Source organism: Numida meleagris, chromosome 5 (genome assembly GCF_002078875.1).
Source record: "Numida meleagris isolate 19003 breed g44 Domestic line chromosome 5, NumMel1.0, whole genome shotgun sequence".
NCBI lineage: Eukaryota > Metazoa > Chordata > Aves > Galliformes > Numididae > Numida > Numida meleagris.
The window spans coordinates 67678958-67694185 of NC_034413.1; the positions used below are offsets into that span (position 1 = coordinate 67678958).

At 39.3% G+C, this 15228-nt stretch overlaps 1 protein-coding gene across 3 annotated transcripts in view; it reads left to right on the forward strand.

Annotated features, from left to right (window-relative positions):
* ARHGAP15 (Rho GTPase activating protein 15) overlaps positions 1–15228 on the forward strand; it is a 317669-nt gene that overhangs the window by 242409 nt on the left and 60032 nt on the right. The gene's annotated exons all lie outside the window — the stretch shown is intronic.

The following is a 15228-nucleotide window of genomic DNA, read 5'->3' on the forward strand; positions in this document are numbered from 1 at the left end:
AGCTGGGGTATGACTTTCTTGGATGGGGGATAAATTGTGTCTTTGATATGCTATAGGGATCTAGAGATACTGAGGAAATAATTGTCTAATACAGAGCTGAAAAAAAAAAGTTTGGTGGCACCTGGAATTCACACAATTATCCCCGATATAGAACTGAAATGCAACAACGCTACTGAAAGTCCTGGTAGACCAAGAGTTGTTCACGGAAAATTAGCTTAATACTGTCATTTAAGATTGCTTGGATTTACTTTATTTGTGACTTTTTCATGGGTGTTCATGTTTCTGTACATTTGAAGAGGAAGTTTAGGCATTCCTTGATCCCTAGAGATTGCATTTCTTCCTGGTCCCTTTGATTCCACTTGCCTAATAATAATGGGCATTATCTTATATCCATATTTAATTTTATTATGTCACTAGTATTGCAAGAAAAGGATGTTCTTTTCAAATATTGTAATGCATTTAGTATTTCACCAGTCATCAGTTAAATCAATTTTTCCCTTTATTGGATCTGAATTATAAATCAACTAGTCATTGTATGGGATACTGTATATGAATGTACAGTATATCATTATGATGTATCCTATAATAATGTCTCTTAGACATGAAAACTAAAGATGGTGGTTTAAAGTGCTGAGAGAGAAAAAATTGGAAACATCTGTTAGTAGGAAGTAGAGAAGACTTTTCATTAAAGTTTGTCAAGTGTATTTGATAGGAAGAACACACTGGGCTATATTCTGCCAGCCTTTACATCCATTTCTTCCGCACAACATCCAGCAAGTTATTTCTGTCTCTGGTAGCAAACTTCACATTATTGGAGCCACTGGAAAGCCATCTCTCTGCTTTGGGTAAGGCACAGTGCAGCAGCTCAAGGTATATGAGGTCTGGGCAGAGTGAGGATTCACAAGTGTTATGGAAAAGGAGATGCAGTTTATTATAATGCAGTCTGTGTCTTAATCTTCGCTTAAGGCAGGGGTAACAAAAGCTGCGTGGCTCTTCTACTGAGTATGTCAGCAAGTTGGTGTGGAAGAGGTGTGGGGCAGCTTGGGGTAAAATCTATCTTTCCTCTTAACCACGGCCTGCAAGAAGTAGTAGTCTTAAAAACAGAAAGGGAAAAAAATGAAATATTTTGAGAAGGGCAAAGATAAAGTATTGGGTATTTGGAGGCATCCGTTTAGCGGTTATATTATCTTAGGAGATAGTGTGCTTTAGCATCACTGCAGTGGAATACGGTTAAGTTGATGGGCTCAGCTCCTGCCCAAAGGCACGTATGCTTTTTGCTTTCATTCTGTTTTTGGCTTTCTCCCTACTCAGGTCCATGGAAATGCCTCCTGCATCCCTCGCAGGAGCACTGCATGACATTGCAGCACTGCAGTGCAGCTCGTTCCTGCCTTGCTATGCAGGTGGAACAGCTTAAAGGCCAATGTCTTGCCTCACGCTGGCGATCTTTTCCCACTTCTTTCAGTGCTGAGCTGTCCTTGAGCCCCGTTGTTTCCATGATGCTACCCAGAACTCTAATATAAGCTGCTTCAGTCGCAGGGCCCAACACGAATCACCCATGAGTCTATAGAAAACAGAATATTGCTTATTGATTGGGTCTGGCCTGTTGTGTAATCAATGGAGAACAAACTGATACAAATAAAATGAATCAATTGGAAGCTGGCTGCGGGCCCCAATGAGTCATGTGAAGTAGGTTTCTGATATCCTTTATCATCACGCACAGCCAGCGAAACAAGAGTGCTACTGTCTTCTGCTGGCGCGGAGTGTTACCTCGGGCTATTCTGAAAAATGCTTTTTTCTTATTTTTAGACCTGAATCAGTCCATGCTAGCAAATGTATTCTTGTGAATACAGATACTACTTTGTTGCAATGCCCATGGGAAGGCGGTGGTGTAACCTGTTTGGATGCAGCTGCAGACCACCTGTAGAGAAAGTCAAATTAGGGAGAGACCCCACTGTTCTTTGCATTAATCCTTTTTGTGTTGCAGCTCCGCTCCCCGCTCCCTCCCCCTCCGACGTATCTTTCTCAACTGGGGAGATGGAGAGCACATTTTAAGACCTTCTGTCCCTTTAAGGCATGTTGTGATTGAAAGAAGATTTGAAAGACTGTGAAAAGTCCCCAGTCACCAGTGAGCGATGGCCTGATTGGAGCCGCCGGGAGGATTGTTCCTCCTGGTCCTCTCCCAGGTCCGGGGCTGTTAGGCTGGAGGTGTTGGGTTGGGGTGTTGTTTCCGTCCATTCCTTGAGCTCAAAGGGCACGCTCAAATCTCCCTCAACCAATCTGCATTTTTTGGCAGAATCTTCGAAGTTTTGAGTGAAAAAGTGGTTGTCAAGAGCTAAAGCCCTAACTTAGTGCTGTCGTTCCATTGTTTCGAAATGAAAGACCAGGCAAACAAAAGAAAGCGGAACAGCGCAAAGTGAAGTGCCTGCGCGCTCTGTGTGTCCACAGGAAAGTGGGCATGGTCTCACCCATCCCACTCAGTGGTACAGAAATTCCCTTTACGTACAAACCAAAGCTCAGAACAGACAAGGAGTTCGGCACATGGTCTGACTGTTTCTGGATGTCATGAGTCTCCAGCATGACATGCAGTTTAAGCGGGTTCTCTTGTTATCTCGGTCGCAACTGCTCCTGATAGTCATAGCTGCTCAGCAGATCAAGTTTTTTTGTTGTTGTTGTTGCTTATCAGGTAGCATTTTGTTGCATGATAACGCAGTATTCTACCTTATGTCGCATGAAAACTGTCTGCACTGGAAGCATCATGGGGATACTTCTCTCCACCCCATTTCTTCACAGATGAATCCAACTGCTTCACTAATCATTGACGTACTAGTTAACACAGACAGAATTTGTAGATGGAGGCAATGTCATAAAGCGCTCCCTCATTTCAAATTCCTTCCTCTCAGTGGTATCAATGTTCGCTGCAAAGACACCGATGATACTGAATTTAATTGGTATTTATGCACGGGGTCATGTGTGCTCTCCAAGAAGTTTCTGTGTAACTTTTCCCTAATTGAAATTAGATTGAAGTGTTGCTGTGTACACTGCGACTTAATGGTGACAACGTTGAGCCAGCTTCGAAGCTCAGATGCATGGCACGCATCCCAAGAAATCTGCTATGATGCTCCCACATACATCTATGCATATTTTTATGGTACAAGAGACATAAGGTGTGGAAAAGGAGCAGTCTCTTTAAGGGGGATGTGGCAACCCTATCTGCCAGTCATCTTGCCTCTGCTGTTCTATTCCTTTTGCAGCCATTCTGCCTTTCCTGTATCTATAACATCTTTACATACATGCCTAATGTCTGTGCAGCAATTAAAATCCATGGCAAGGTGAGAGGCCAGAAGATTAATGGAGTGGTAGCAGCAGTCCTTTGTGGAAACAGTTTTTATCTAGTTTGGGAATGGATAGCTGCCATGCAACGCAGGACCCGGCGCTGCTGTGGGTTACACACGACCTCGCTGCGAAATACCTGCAGCTGGATTGCACTGTATGCCATGCATGGGCAGCACGAGTGCGGCCAGCTTCTCTCTGCTAGAAGCGTGTTGGCTGGGAGCTGGACTTATAGCAGCTCATAGAATCACACTGTGTATTAACCAGTGTCCTTGAACGTTTTTCATACGCCTGTAAGTGACTCTTCAAGCAGCACTGGTTCTCCTTGCAAAAATCATTAAACTTTTGAAGGGAGAAGTAGTAGTCTCGGTCACAGTGCTTTAAATACTAGTGGAGAATTAGAGGCATGGATAAATTAAGTACATTTCAGGTATAATAGGGAAGTTGAGGAAATTCGCCAAATATTAGCGAAGCTCCAAAATCTGAGTACTTTGTGTTGTGTGCTGTTTTAATGACTACGATTTAAAAATGTGCATAATTCCAAAGAGATCACATGTTTCACATAATAAAAATTACTGTGACATAAAATATATATTTTCCTTAAAAAGTACTTGTAATATCAAAAGGACTGTGAAGTATTAGCCATTTAATACAAATTTATCTTTTCTTGCAGATGATTACATTTTCATTTTAATTGCTCACATTTCCCGTTCTGATCTCAATGTTTTATACTAGACAAGACATGCCACAAAGAAAAAAAAAAAAAGATTTTATTTGTTAGTTAACAGTCTTCAGAAGTCCTAATTTGGCCAATGTGTTCTGCTGCAAAGTCTTGGAATGCTGTCTTGCAGTTTCAAAAGTGATCTTATTTGGCTTCCCAGAAACTATTATGCCTGGAGGATGCCACGAGAACAAGGGCTGCCTTGTTAACAAGTAGAAAACTCTCAAAAACAAGATAGGATCCTGATATAAATCATAATTTAGATGCACAGAGCTGTGTTCACAACCACAGTAATGTAATTCATTTACATCTAGTTATTACTTATCTCCACCCGAACTACGAAGTTCAGGAATGCAGCTGCCTTGTGCCTTGTGACTCGTGGGGGTTAGGAAGAATGACATCACCGAATTTAAACACATTACCATGCTGACATAGTGGCACCTTGTTTTCCCTTCCGCGGATAGAGCGAGGATTGTGTGCTACCCCCCATTCTTCCAAAGAATACCTTTTTTTCCCCCTTCAAGCAGCTGCTATATGAAGGGTTGCAAATGTCACTTCAACTAATGATGAATGATGCTTGACCCCTGGACCTGTTACTATGAATTTTATGCAATGCTAAATTAATATGAAAGATCTCCACTAGAAGACTTCAGCTATTATGCATGCGGCATAAATGATATGTTAAACAATCCAAATTTTCTCTCATAACCGTGGTAAAACTCAGAGCTGCTTTAACGTTTTGATGTGTATTTCCACTCAAGATTAGTATCTTTTCGTTCTAAAAATATTTTTGGTAAGCAAATGAGTTTGCGAAAAACATTGTCAAAAGGGCAACTGGCCCACATGTCTTTGTTGCTGGCGTTTGAATATAATTAATTATGTAAAGCAATAGTTAGTGGGAGCTTAACAATTAGTAGAATCTGTCAAATAGTCACACGGAAATTACTAACTAATTGAACTACTGGTCTTTTATTGTTGCAGGAAGCAGTGCACAGTGTCGTTCTTTTATCTCGGAACTTTGTTATTATCACACATCCCATTTTTTGAGCAATATATGCCTCCTCGTAGACTAATACATAAATAACTCTCCCGGTAATGTCACAGTGTGCAACAGTGTTTGAAATAAAAACACCTGTTTTAATTAGCATTCAGATTGGTGCAGTTAAAAAATGATAATCCTCTCGCAGTTGCATGACATTTTTAAAGCTTTGAATTTCCATCTGTATCTTATATTATGATGTTTCAGGATTGTCGTGAGTTAATTATGTTAACTTTGGAAACATTGCTTGCATTTAGAATGAAAAACTTCAGCTTGAATAGCCAGCAAAGCAGATGCTATCTTTCTTGTCAACTGCTTTGTTGTGCGTTGCCTTGAAACTTTTTATAAGATACTGTATCCAAAAGGAAGTATAAATCTCCATTTATTTGAAATGGTGCCCTAATCTAATCAATATTTTAATGTATTACTTGTGGGAGGTACCTACGTGCATCTCAAAGTCATGAAAATCTCTTCTTTTTATTTAAAATTGTCATGCTATTACGAGTCCATTTGCAAGACTAATTTGAAAAACAGAAAAAATCCACGCATTATGAAGTATTAAAATTGCATCAAAGCATAAATTTTCTCTCCTGAAATAGATATGCCGGTAATTTTAGGTAGGAAAAAAAAAAAACCAAAAAAGGAAGTGGGAATATTAGAATTAGAACACACAGGGAGATAAACACTCCAGAAGAGAACGATAGGCAGAGATATGAAATTACTGCACCCAATCTGCGCTGAGGGACGTGGCCAGTGGGCATGGTAGGGTGGGTTGGGCTTGGGCCTGGGGATCCTGGAGGTCTTTTCCAACCTTAATGATTCTGTGAGTGTATAATGGAAAGGGGGATAGACATATGTTCTGAAGTCCTCACTGACTTGAAACTTCGAACTTTTGGTTCAAAGGACCTTGGTGACCATGATGAAGAGCTGTGGGAGACAAATGCTCAACTGTTTCTGTGTATGTAGCTCTTAGTCCCACCTGTCCTGCGATCCGAGCAGCTTTGAACATAAACTTAGATTTTCAATGATTTCAAAGCATAATATGCATCTGACGAAGACTAATTGCCTAGCAATTAAAATGTGGGGCTCTGTAAGCAGAAGCTGCGATGCCCAGCAGGACAGGGTTTCAGCATCAGATCCTTGCTGGTGCAGAGGGGACGTGGCTCTGGAGACATCGATGGAGTTCTATGAAAAAAAAATGCACTTCTTGAGAATCTTCCCCATTCAGGGTGATTCTCAAAATGCATCAAAATGTGTGAAAATTTGTGTCATTATTAGCACTATTATTATCAAAGGACATTTCGTTAACATTTGAAAGCCCTTCAGTGCACTTGAAGATATATTTGTTTTACCAACTTATATAATCCCCTCCTGTTTAAAGTTTTGTTTTAAACACATGCAATTATCATCTCGTATGCCCTGATTCAGTAAGCACTTAGAAGCATTCCTATCTTTAACAGCATAGCTAGTCCTGCTAATATCCAGGGAATGGAATTAGAGCTTCAGATATTAGCAAAAAGTAATGCAAATGTGAATTAAGAAACGTGGTTTTGAAGTAAGTTGACTGAGGATTTTTTTTATTTCTTCGACTGACTGCAAAAGTTTGACACACACACACACACACACACACAAAATAAATCAAAGCAAGTATTACTGATATTAATAATTATTAAGAAATTATGTGAAGTTGAATATTTTAGGCTGGTAGCTAGAAGGAATTAGGCACTGAAATAACCTTCCAGTTAGCAGAGGGAAATAAAATCCGAACAGCTCTCAGAGCCATCAGCAGCAGAGGCAGCAACGTGGCTGCCTGCAGAACAGAGCTCCCAAAGTCAATAGCCCAGGAAGCCTGTGTGATATTGTGTTTCTCTCCGCATACATTTCATGATCCCCTTCGTAGTGTGGTGGTGGTGGTTTGGTGTCTGTTTTTCCTTCCAGTCTCTAGCTTTATTTAGTACTGACAATCTTCGTCGTTTTCTCATTACATAAATTTATTATTGGTTTTATCTAATGCTATATATGGGCAGCTGGAATAAGAATAGTATTGTTGTTTAGCATGTAATTCATTTACTGAATAAATGAAGTTGTTTGTATTGTAGAATTTGGCTATTTGCAAGCTAATGAGTACATCATGCTGATACTTGTGCCTTTGCCTTTTCCGTATAGATATGGCTAAGTCTAGCTACCAAAAGCTCTTACTGCCTTACCTCTGTGCAGGAGTCCACATGAAATGGCAGTGATGTTCTCTGTCCTGTATGGTGCCACACATTGTATATTTGAAGGCAAACTGTCACTTTAAGGCAACACTTTCAGCCAAAATTTCATGAACTAAACTAGGGAATATGAAGCAAAAATTATTCTTGTGACCCAAACACAAGCCTGCTTCTCTGCCTTGTGTTTCTCAAGACGAGAGCTTTACTGCTTTACGCTTTACTACTAATAAAGAAAATAAGTGATGTTTAAAAGGCAAGGTGCAAGTACTGAAGTGTCAGTTTTAAAGTATTTAACAAAACTGTCCTTTCTTTTTAAGCAACTTGAATAAAGTGTCTAAATGACCTCTTCCTAACCAAAAGAGAATATAGAGAAGAAATTAAGCTTTATTGGTAAATTAAAGCCCAAATCCCATGGTTGATGAGAGATACGGTCTGTTTGAAATAGTTACAGTTTCAGACTTTCTCTTCTACAATCAGCGGGTGGAGACCAACATAATCCAATTAATTGTAATTCCCTTTTGTGGCACTGGTACAGTGGTGAATGATATAGTAAGTCCATTGAAGTCTTATCTCTGGTCAGATAATCCAAATGGATTCATATTATGAAACAGTCCTTTATAAAAGTTCCGATGAACAGAAGCGTCCTGACTTTAGTGAACCAAAAGATAAATTCTATACAAAATAAAGTGTTTTGTCCTTGACATTTACAGAGCTTCTGTATACCTGATGGCATGTAAGAATACTTCTTTCAGCTGGCTTATTTCAAAGAGCCCTTTCATTACAAGTATATCCAGAATTTGTTCTCTGGACCTGCTATGAACTGTTGTAAATACAGCAGTTCACATGTATGAGTAGCCTTTATTCTTGTAAACAGTCCCATCAGAATTCATGTGATTGCTAATGTAAGAAATATATGAGCAATATCTTAAGAATCAAGTTTGGATTTCTATTTTTCCAATAACGCAATAAACTAATAATTCATTGATAATCCTTATAACTGCAAACAAGCACAAATGTGTGCATGTTTCTTTTTAGTATTGTAAGAGAACTGGGGGAATTGCTTAATTTTTGCTCAGGCTTTGATCTATTTACATTTGGAAGTCATTTACATAAAGGAAGTCATATTGATCTTTATTGTTTTGTTAATTTTTCTCCTTTGATTGTTGAAACTCACTGAAATAAGGCACCAGCTTATTGTTATTGGGGTCAGTCCCAGTAAGGCATTTGGCGATGTGCAATAAGTAAGGGTTGGGTGGTATGCCTGTTCTTTGAACTGTTTTCGTACAGACCCTTTCAGTTTAGCAATCACTGGAGACAAGGCTGATTTAGCGGATCAGCAGTCTGATCCAGTGCCATGCTATTTGTATTTCTCGTTTCCTTTAAAGTTGTCCACAGTAAGCCCCAGTTACGGCAGAAGTGTTTTCACTTGTAGCATGTTGAAATGTCGTATTTGCCAAAAGATATTGAGATACCATTTGTGGGAAACAACACTCTAGACCGTATATTAAGGTCAGATCTTTTCAGTGTCTCAAAAATAGTTTTTTCCTTTTTTTTTTTTTTTCCCCTTAAATTGTTTGGTCGAAATTTAATACAAAGAATTTTTTACCCTTTGGGGTACATTACATGTAAAATAATTTATGACCCATGAATCACAAGAAGGCAGTGAATTAGGTTTCAGATAAGTCTGCCAAATATTACAAAACATTGTGTACAGATTTTTGGACTATGAAAAGGCTTTTGACAAGAATGGAAATAGAGGCAGTGTTAGAAACTGAGACTGGGAAGAACAGAAGAGCTATATGTCAGAATCCTAAAGCACTCTGACTTAGTAGTACAATTAAAAAGATAGGAATATGACCATATTTTTGAAGTATGAAAATGGGACAGAGAGTCATTGTCCAGTCCCTCTCTGTATTAGATCCTGAGAGCTTTCAGTCTATTTCAAATGTAGATTTGTGGATGCAGATACATACAATTCTGATAAGAGACCTGAGTGTCTGTGGAAGAACAACACTAACAACAAAACTCTAAGATTAGATTGCAGAGAAGCTTACTGGAGAGCCATTACACAATAAAAATGTTAATAGCAGAATTGGGGTTGATACGGAGATGTTTACTTTGACTAATATATGCATACATATATTGAAGCAGTAGATAGCAGAACTCAGAATGGACTTTTGCCTTTCAATAGTAAAATGTATAATGATAAGTAAGTTCCTTATCTAAGAAAGTATTTGATATTTCTGTTTTGTTGAAATAGCAATGCTAACATTCACTTACAAAATGGAATAAAGTCATTAGTTGATGAAGAAGAATGAGAAAGACAGTAGTCTGATTTGGTATAATAGAACAGAAAGAAAAGCAAAATAAAGTGCACTTTGCCTACTAGGACATAAAAGAAGTTACCATGCAATCACAAAGCTGTCTCCTTGGCCCTGGAGGAAGGATGAGTCGGGCCCTGGTTGCTCGGGGTGCGTATGGTTAACCAGCCACCTCCGAGCAACTCGTGAAGGATGCTGGATTGCAGACAGGTGGTCTATTTGTTCTTAGGGAGCTTTCAGCTGCATTTTGAGAGGAAATATTCTATATTTAAAATCAATCTATTTCCCATACGGAATAGTTGATTCAGTTAAACTTGATGAATTTTAAAAGTACTTGCAATTATAATCTTATTACAGTAATTATTGCTTCAAATCACAGTGATTGAAAACCCTAGGTTATAACTAATAACGTTGTCATCTACCCCTGTAGCAGGTAATGGCAATGAATTATGTGCAGGAGCATGATGCTGATATCTGCTTCTGGCCACCAAATGGATTCTCCTTCTTGCACTACCATTCTGGTCGTATGCCTGCAGTTGCAAACAGTGTAAAAGCTTTCCAGACGCAACAAGTCGCCCTCTGACCATGTTTCTAAACATTCGAATTGCTTGGCATGCTTTTGTGGTGTACCATTGCTGAACTGGATATTTTTCACAGAAACAATGAGATAGTTCATCCCTCACTTACGGTTTGGACTTCTGCGGAATTATGCAAGGATGAATATGAGCCAGTGTGCCCAAGTACAGAAATCTTTTATTTTTCTGGCACAGGCTGAGATTTAAGTTAGCAGTACTTGGTTGTTCCAGCATGCCCCCAGGGCAGTGAACTGTCACTGCAGAGAGCTGGAGTAAACAGCACTCGGGATGCACATAGAGATGTTCTGCTTTCTAGCTGAAGTTGCTCGGCAATTTGCGCCTTGGCACCATGCAGATGGGCACTCCAGTAGTAAAGAAATGCTTTGGCATTATAACATCATGGTGTACATTTTCTGTTAAAAGGGCATTCCATTTTCTTCCACCACAGAAAGAGGAATATGTGAAAGTTTTGTTTTGCTGGCTATATCCTTGATAATTCGGTATCTTTGGATGGATTCACCAGAACTACTCAGAAGTGCATCGTAGATCATATTTAGTACTTTGCTTATCTGTCAGTTTCTTTAATTTGTTAAAACACTCTTGGAAACAAAGCGCCATACCTTGACTGCAGGCAGGACAGTGACCTCCCAAACATAGCAAGGGAGAGAGGAAGAATTACTTAGCTGTGAGAGAGCTCCCACAATCCTGGCTGAATGAGGAAAGTGTTGCTCTGCATGAACTGAGGCTTCTGCTGTACTATTTAATAAAAGTTCAAGGAAGTAGATGTACTTTGGAGTGTGCATATAAAATGCAGTGTCAAGCCAGGATTTACTGGAGTGGGAAGCGAAGCATCATGTGCTGCACCGCCAAGGGGCGAGTTCCTTGTCATATGATGGGCAGGAACCTTCACCACCCCTCAGCTGCCTATCTGCTGTGTCTCAAGACGTCTCTGTGCTCTGCAGCTGCCCTGAATGGAGCACCATCACTTTGAAAGGAGCTGTTTGCTCCTCTGTGACAAAAGTTTTGAGGTCCCATCATTGCAGAAGGCTGCTATGTCTCTGAAATAGTGACCAGAGAAGTTCTGGCTTATAAATTGCAGGTAGAGCTACAAACACAAACACCTTTCGGTGCATCAATTAGTGTTTGTGTTGTCAGTCATGAGAACAGCCCTCACATGAGGACTTAGTGCTGAAGTAGCGTGCTGAGGACTTATGCAATTGAATCAGTTCTCCTTGAGTATGTTCTTTTTTGGGTATGGAAGAACACGAGTAAGCAGCAAATTAATGAAAAATATGTCCATTAAAAGAAAAAAAAAAGTGGTATTCAAATCTCAAGAGGAAGAGGAATGACTCTGGACAGTTTCTCTTTCCCTGGTGTGGTGAAAAAGGACTTATCCTTCCTCAGCCACAGGACTCTGGTTCTGAGCTCCCATCAGTAATCCGCCTGTCAGGATGAACGAGCCCAGCCAGTTTCCCAAGCTTTCAGCCAACTGGGAATGCATTGTGCACACCCAGAGCTCTTCTGCAAAGGCTTTGATGTGAGAGGAACTTTGTGAATTACTGAACAGTGCTGTGCAGGGCTTTCTCTTGGGGAGATCTCAGCCAGAATATACACCACCCCTGGGATGGATATTCTTGTGCTCTGAGGCTTCATCCACTGGGGCTGGTCCCCAAATGCCAAAATGGGGGAGCACAGAGATGGTGGATGTTGTGCCTGGGTGCCCACCAGGCAGGGCACTGCCATTCCAGTGCTTGCAGATTACTTTCCACGTGGTTTGGTGTGAGAACACTTGCAGGAAAATACAGAACTTCTGAATGTGGTGCTCTGGGATTTAATGGCAGCGTGAGCAAAAGGCAGTATATGCCTGGGAAAGACTTGTATCAATCATATTAAAGGAAAAAGGAGTAAATAAATAAAATTCAGCAGTGTCCTCAGGTGATTGCATTTTGCTCCTGGAGACAAGTCTACACACAGGGCAGGACATATGGTTAAAGGAGCCACATCCATTTTCTTCTAAAACTGACCTTTCCACACTGCCTAGCTTGGTTTTTACATTTTGTTTTGCTTTCAGTCAGTCTTTCCATGGATTACCTTCCTCCTTTCTGCGCAAGGACAACTTTATGGTGGCATGCATAAACCAGAGGTGAAATCCTTCTTGCAGACCTTACAAGTGCCATTAAAAACGTGGACTGCTGAAAAGACTGATTTACTAGAAATAATAGCATACTAAAACCCATGCTCTCTTCACAAATGTGTATCGATATTTTTTTTAAGTAATAACCTTGACAGGTGCCCACACTATTTTTTTTTCCTTAGTGTGGTCTTTATATTTTCATCCAAAGCATTAGCATAAATTTTATGGGATTTTCTGGGCATATTTGTGTCTGCATCTAAGATATATGATATCAACTGGCAGTGGTGGTTGAACTAATCAAATACTACTGACAAGTTAAAGCAAATTTTTAGGACTGTGAGATTTTGAGCGTCTTCCCAGATACAGTATCTCCTGACTGAAAGCAGTCCTTGACTGTCAAGTTTAAATACCAGATTTGAGACTTAATCTTTGTGTAGGCAAAACACCCCAATAAGAAATATGTCTGAGTAAAGCCAGAAAGTCAGGTCCTCCTCTTAAACCTAGCCTGAAATGTGTGTGTGTGCCTATGGCCCTATTGCCACGGTATGTGAGCGATCCCAACCAGTGGGAACCAAACGAGTCTTAGACTGAATGGACTTCTATTTTCTCTCTTTTTTTTTTTTTTGACTTGGCATTTGTTCCTCCTAGCAAACATTTTTAAAAACTCTCTTATTGCTAGAGGGAAAATTGACACCCTTTGCTTTCACGATGATACATTCCTAACACGTTTCCTTGAAGAGCTGGAAATGGTGCAAAAATCTGGTAAGATAAGTCTCTGCAAAGCCTTAGAAGTCAAGCATTCCACTTTAGACATTTAAGACAAATGCATGGCAAAAACAAGTGCTTTTTTTTTTTTTAAGGTTTCTACTTAAAGTTCTGTGCCAAAGCTACAGTACTTATACATTTTCTAAATGTGTTTTAAGCAATAAGTTGTACAACATTTTTAGAACATGTGTTAAGCTATTTCTCTAAGAATGAAGCTCTTAACAAAACATAAGCACTCTGCATGAGATCTTAGCAGCAAAGTGCTTAAAAGATAAAGTAAGAATTGGTACCATGGGAAGAACACCAGCTGTAGAGCACACAGGTCCATTATGAGAAGTATGGTAGTGGGTAGGGAGAAAATGATTTAATCAGGAGTAAAACCAATTTTATTATAAGGGCACGCAGGGGGTGTGGCACCATAGTGAGAGGGACATTTCAAAATATCTGACAGATTTCAACAATGTGAAAACCCACCCTGTTCTTTAAAGTGACAGTAAACCCCATCAGGTCTCTCTTTTTGATGCTATTGTTAACAGTTGACTGTTTAAAGCTGGCCTGCTAAGTTGCTGTCGATCTAGTTCAATAGTGTGTGGCAAAATAAAAGGCTAATTGTTGAAATACGATCAATCAAATATGATCTCAGAGTCTAAAGAAGATCCCCTCTGATAACTCACTTGAGATCAAATCATTACTTTTATGATGGAGGTAATGTAAAGGGAGAAAAAAAAAAAGGGCCTGAAACCAAGACAACTAAATAAAATGCACAAGCGTGCCTTTGTTCCTCTTTTGTCTCATGTTACTCCAAATTAAGGAATTGAGTCCATTCCTTTATTTGCAAACATTTCCCAAATGCAGAAATGTAAAGAGCATTATATAATGTTTATTGCACAAAAGTTGAAAGATGACTCCTTTCTGAATGAGATTTTTCTGTCCAAAAGCAAACTCTGTAGTGAGAAAAACTATTGCACTGAAGTACCAGGGATCTGGAGTTGTGGGTGTCCATGTGTCTCCAATAATTTTACCATTTTGTTTAACAACAGTTCACTAAAGAGGCTGCTCTTGAAGCCAACTGAATTGCTAAACATGAAAATTCAGTGACATTCAGTAAAACATTTCAGGATTATGTTGCTTCAAATTAAATTTGTGCAGTAGTTCTCATGGTTGGCCCTTGATTTGCATTCAGAAAGAAATTTTCTAAAAATGAGAATCACAGCACATGTATAAAAAGCAAACTCCATTTTTGGAGTAGCAGGACTGGAAAAAAGTGTATGTCATTTTAATTTGATCTAATAAGGATTTACACTTTCTGTGAGTTTTATGTGGATTATGATCTCATTGTTTATTCTGTTCTAATAGTATCACACCACTAGAAGAAAAAAAAGAGAGAAAAATAGAATAATCATCCAATCTTGTTTTATTTTTTTTATTAGAAACTATTTTAGCATTTAGGTTCTTTTATATTTAAATTCCTTAGCTCAGCCAAGCTTCAAAAGAAAACATTTTTTTTTGTTTGTAAAACAGTTTTGTAAGCACTTGTGGTTTGTCTTTAGTGTGTTATCATTTCTGACAGCTTTGCATAGCCTAGGTAGGCCAACAGGGGTCTGTCTAATATTGTTGCTGGGCAAATCTTCCTCCCAGAGATGAAAACCAAACAAAATATTTTTGAAGCAGTAAGAAGGAATTAATATCCTTTCTCTCACAGTACTCTATTCCTTGCTGACATTACATTCAGGCAAAAAAAAGGAGAAAAGCGTTCCCCATTATTCCCTTGTACATAGCAAGGCTAACACATGTAAAGCAATAACTCATTTTCTATTGCCATGTTTAGCATATGTCTCCTGTTGGCTCAGCAAGGCCTTTAGGCCGGTCCCTTGAGCCGGCCATCATTGGCAACTCTTAGCCCCTCGGCCTCAAAACCAAATAGCTTTGAATCATGTTGAGCGGTGATGCTAATTTTCATACCGATGCATTATGGGAATAAATGTATCTGACATACTGTGTCAATGGTACTGTCTCTTTGTGTCTCTTGTTTTTTGTTAGCTGCATTCCTACAGATGGTATTCCATTGAAAATGTTCTCTTCCTACAAAAAAAAAAAAAAGGGGAAAAAAAAAAAAAAAACATGCACAGC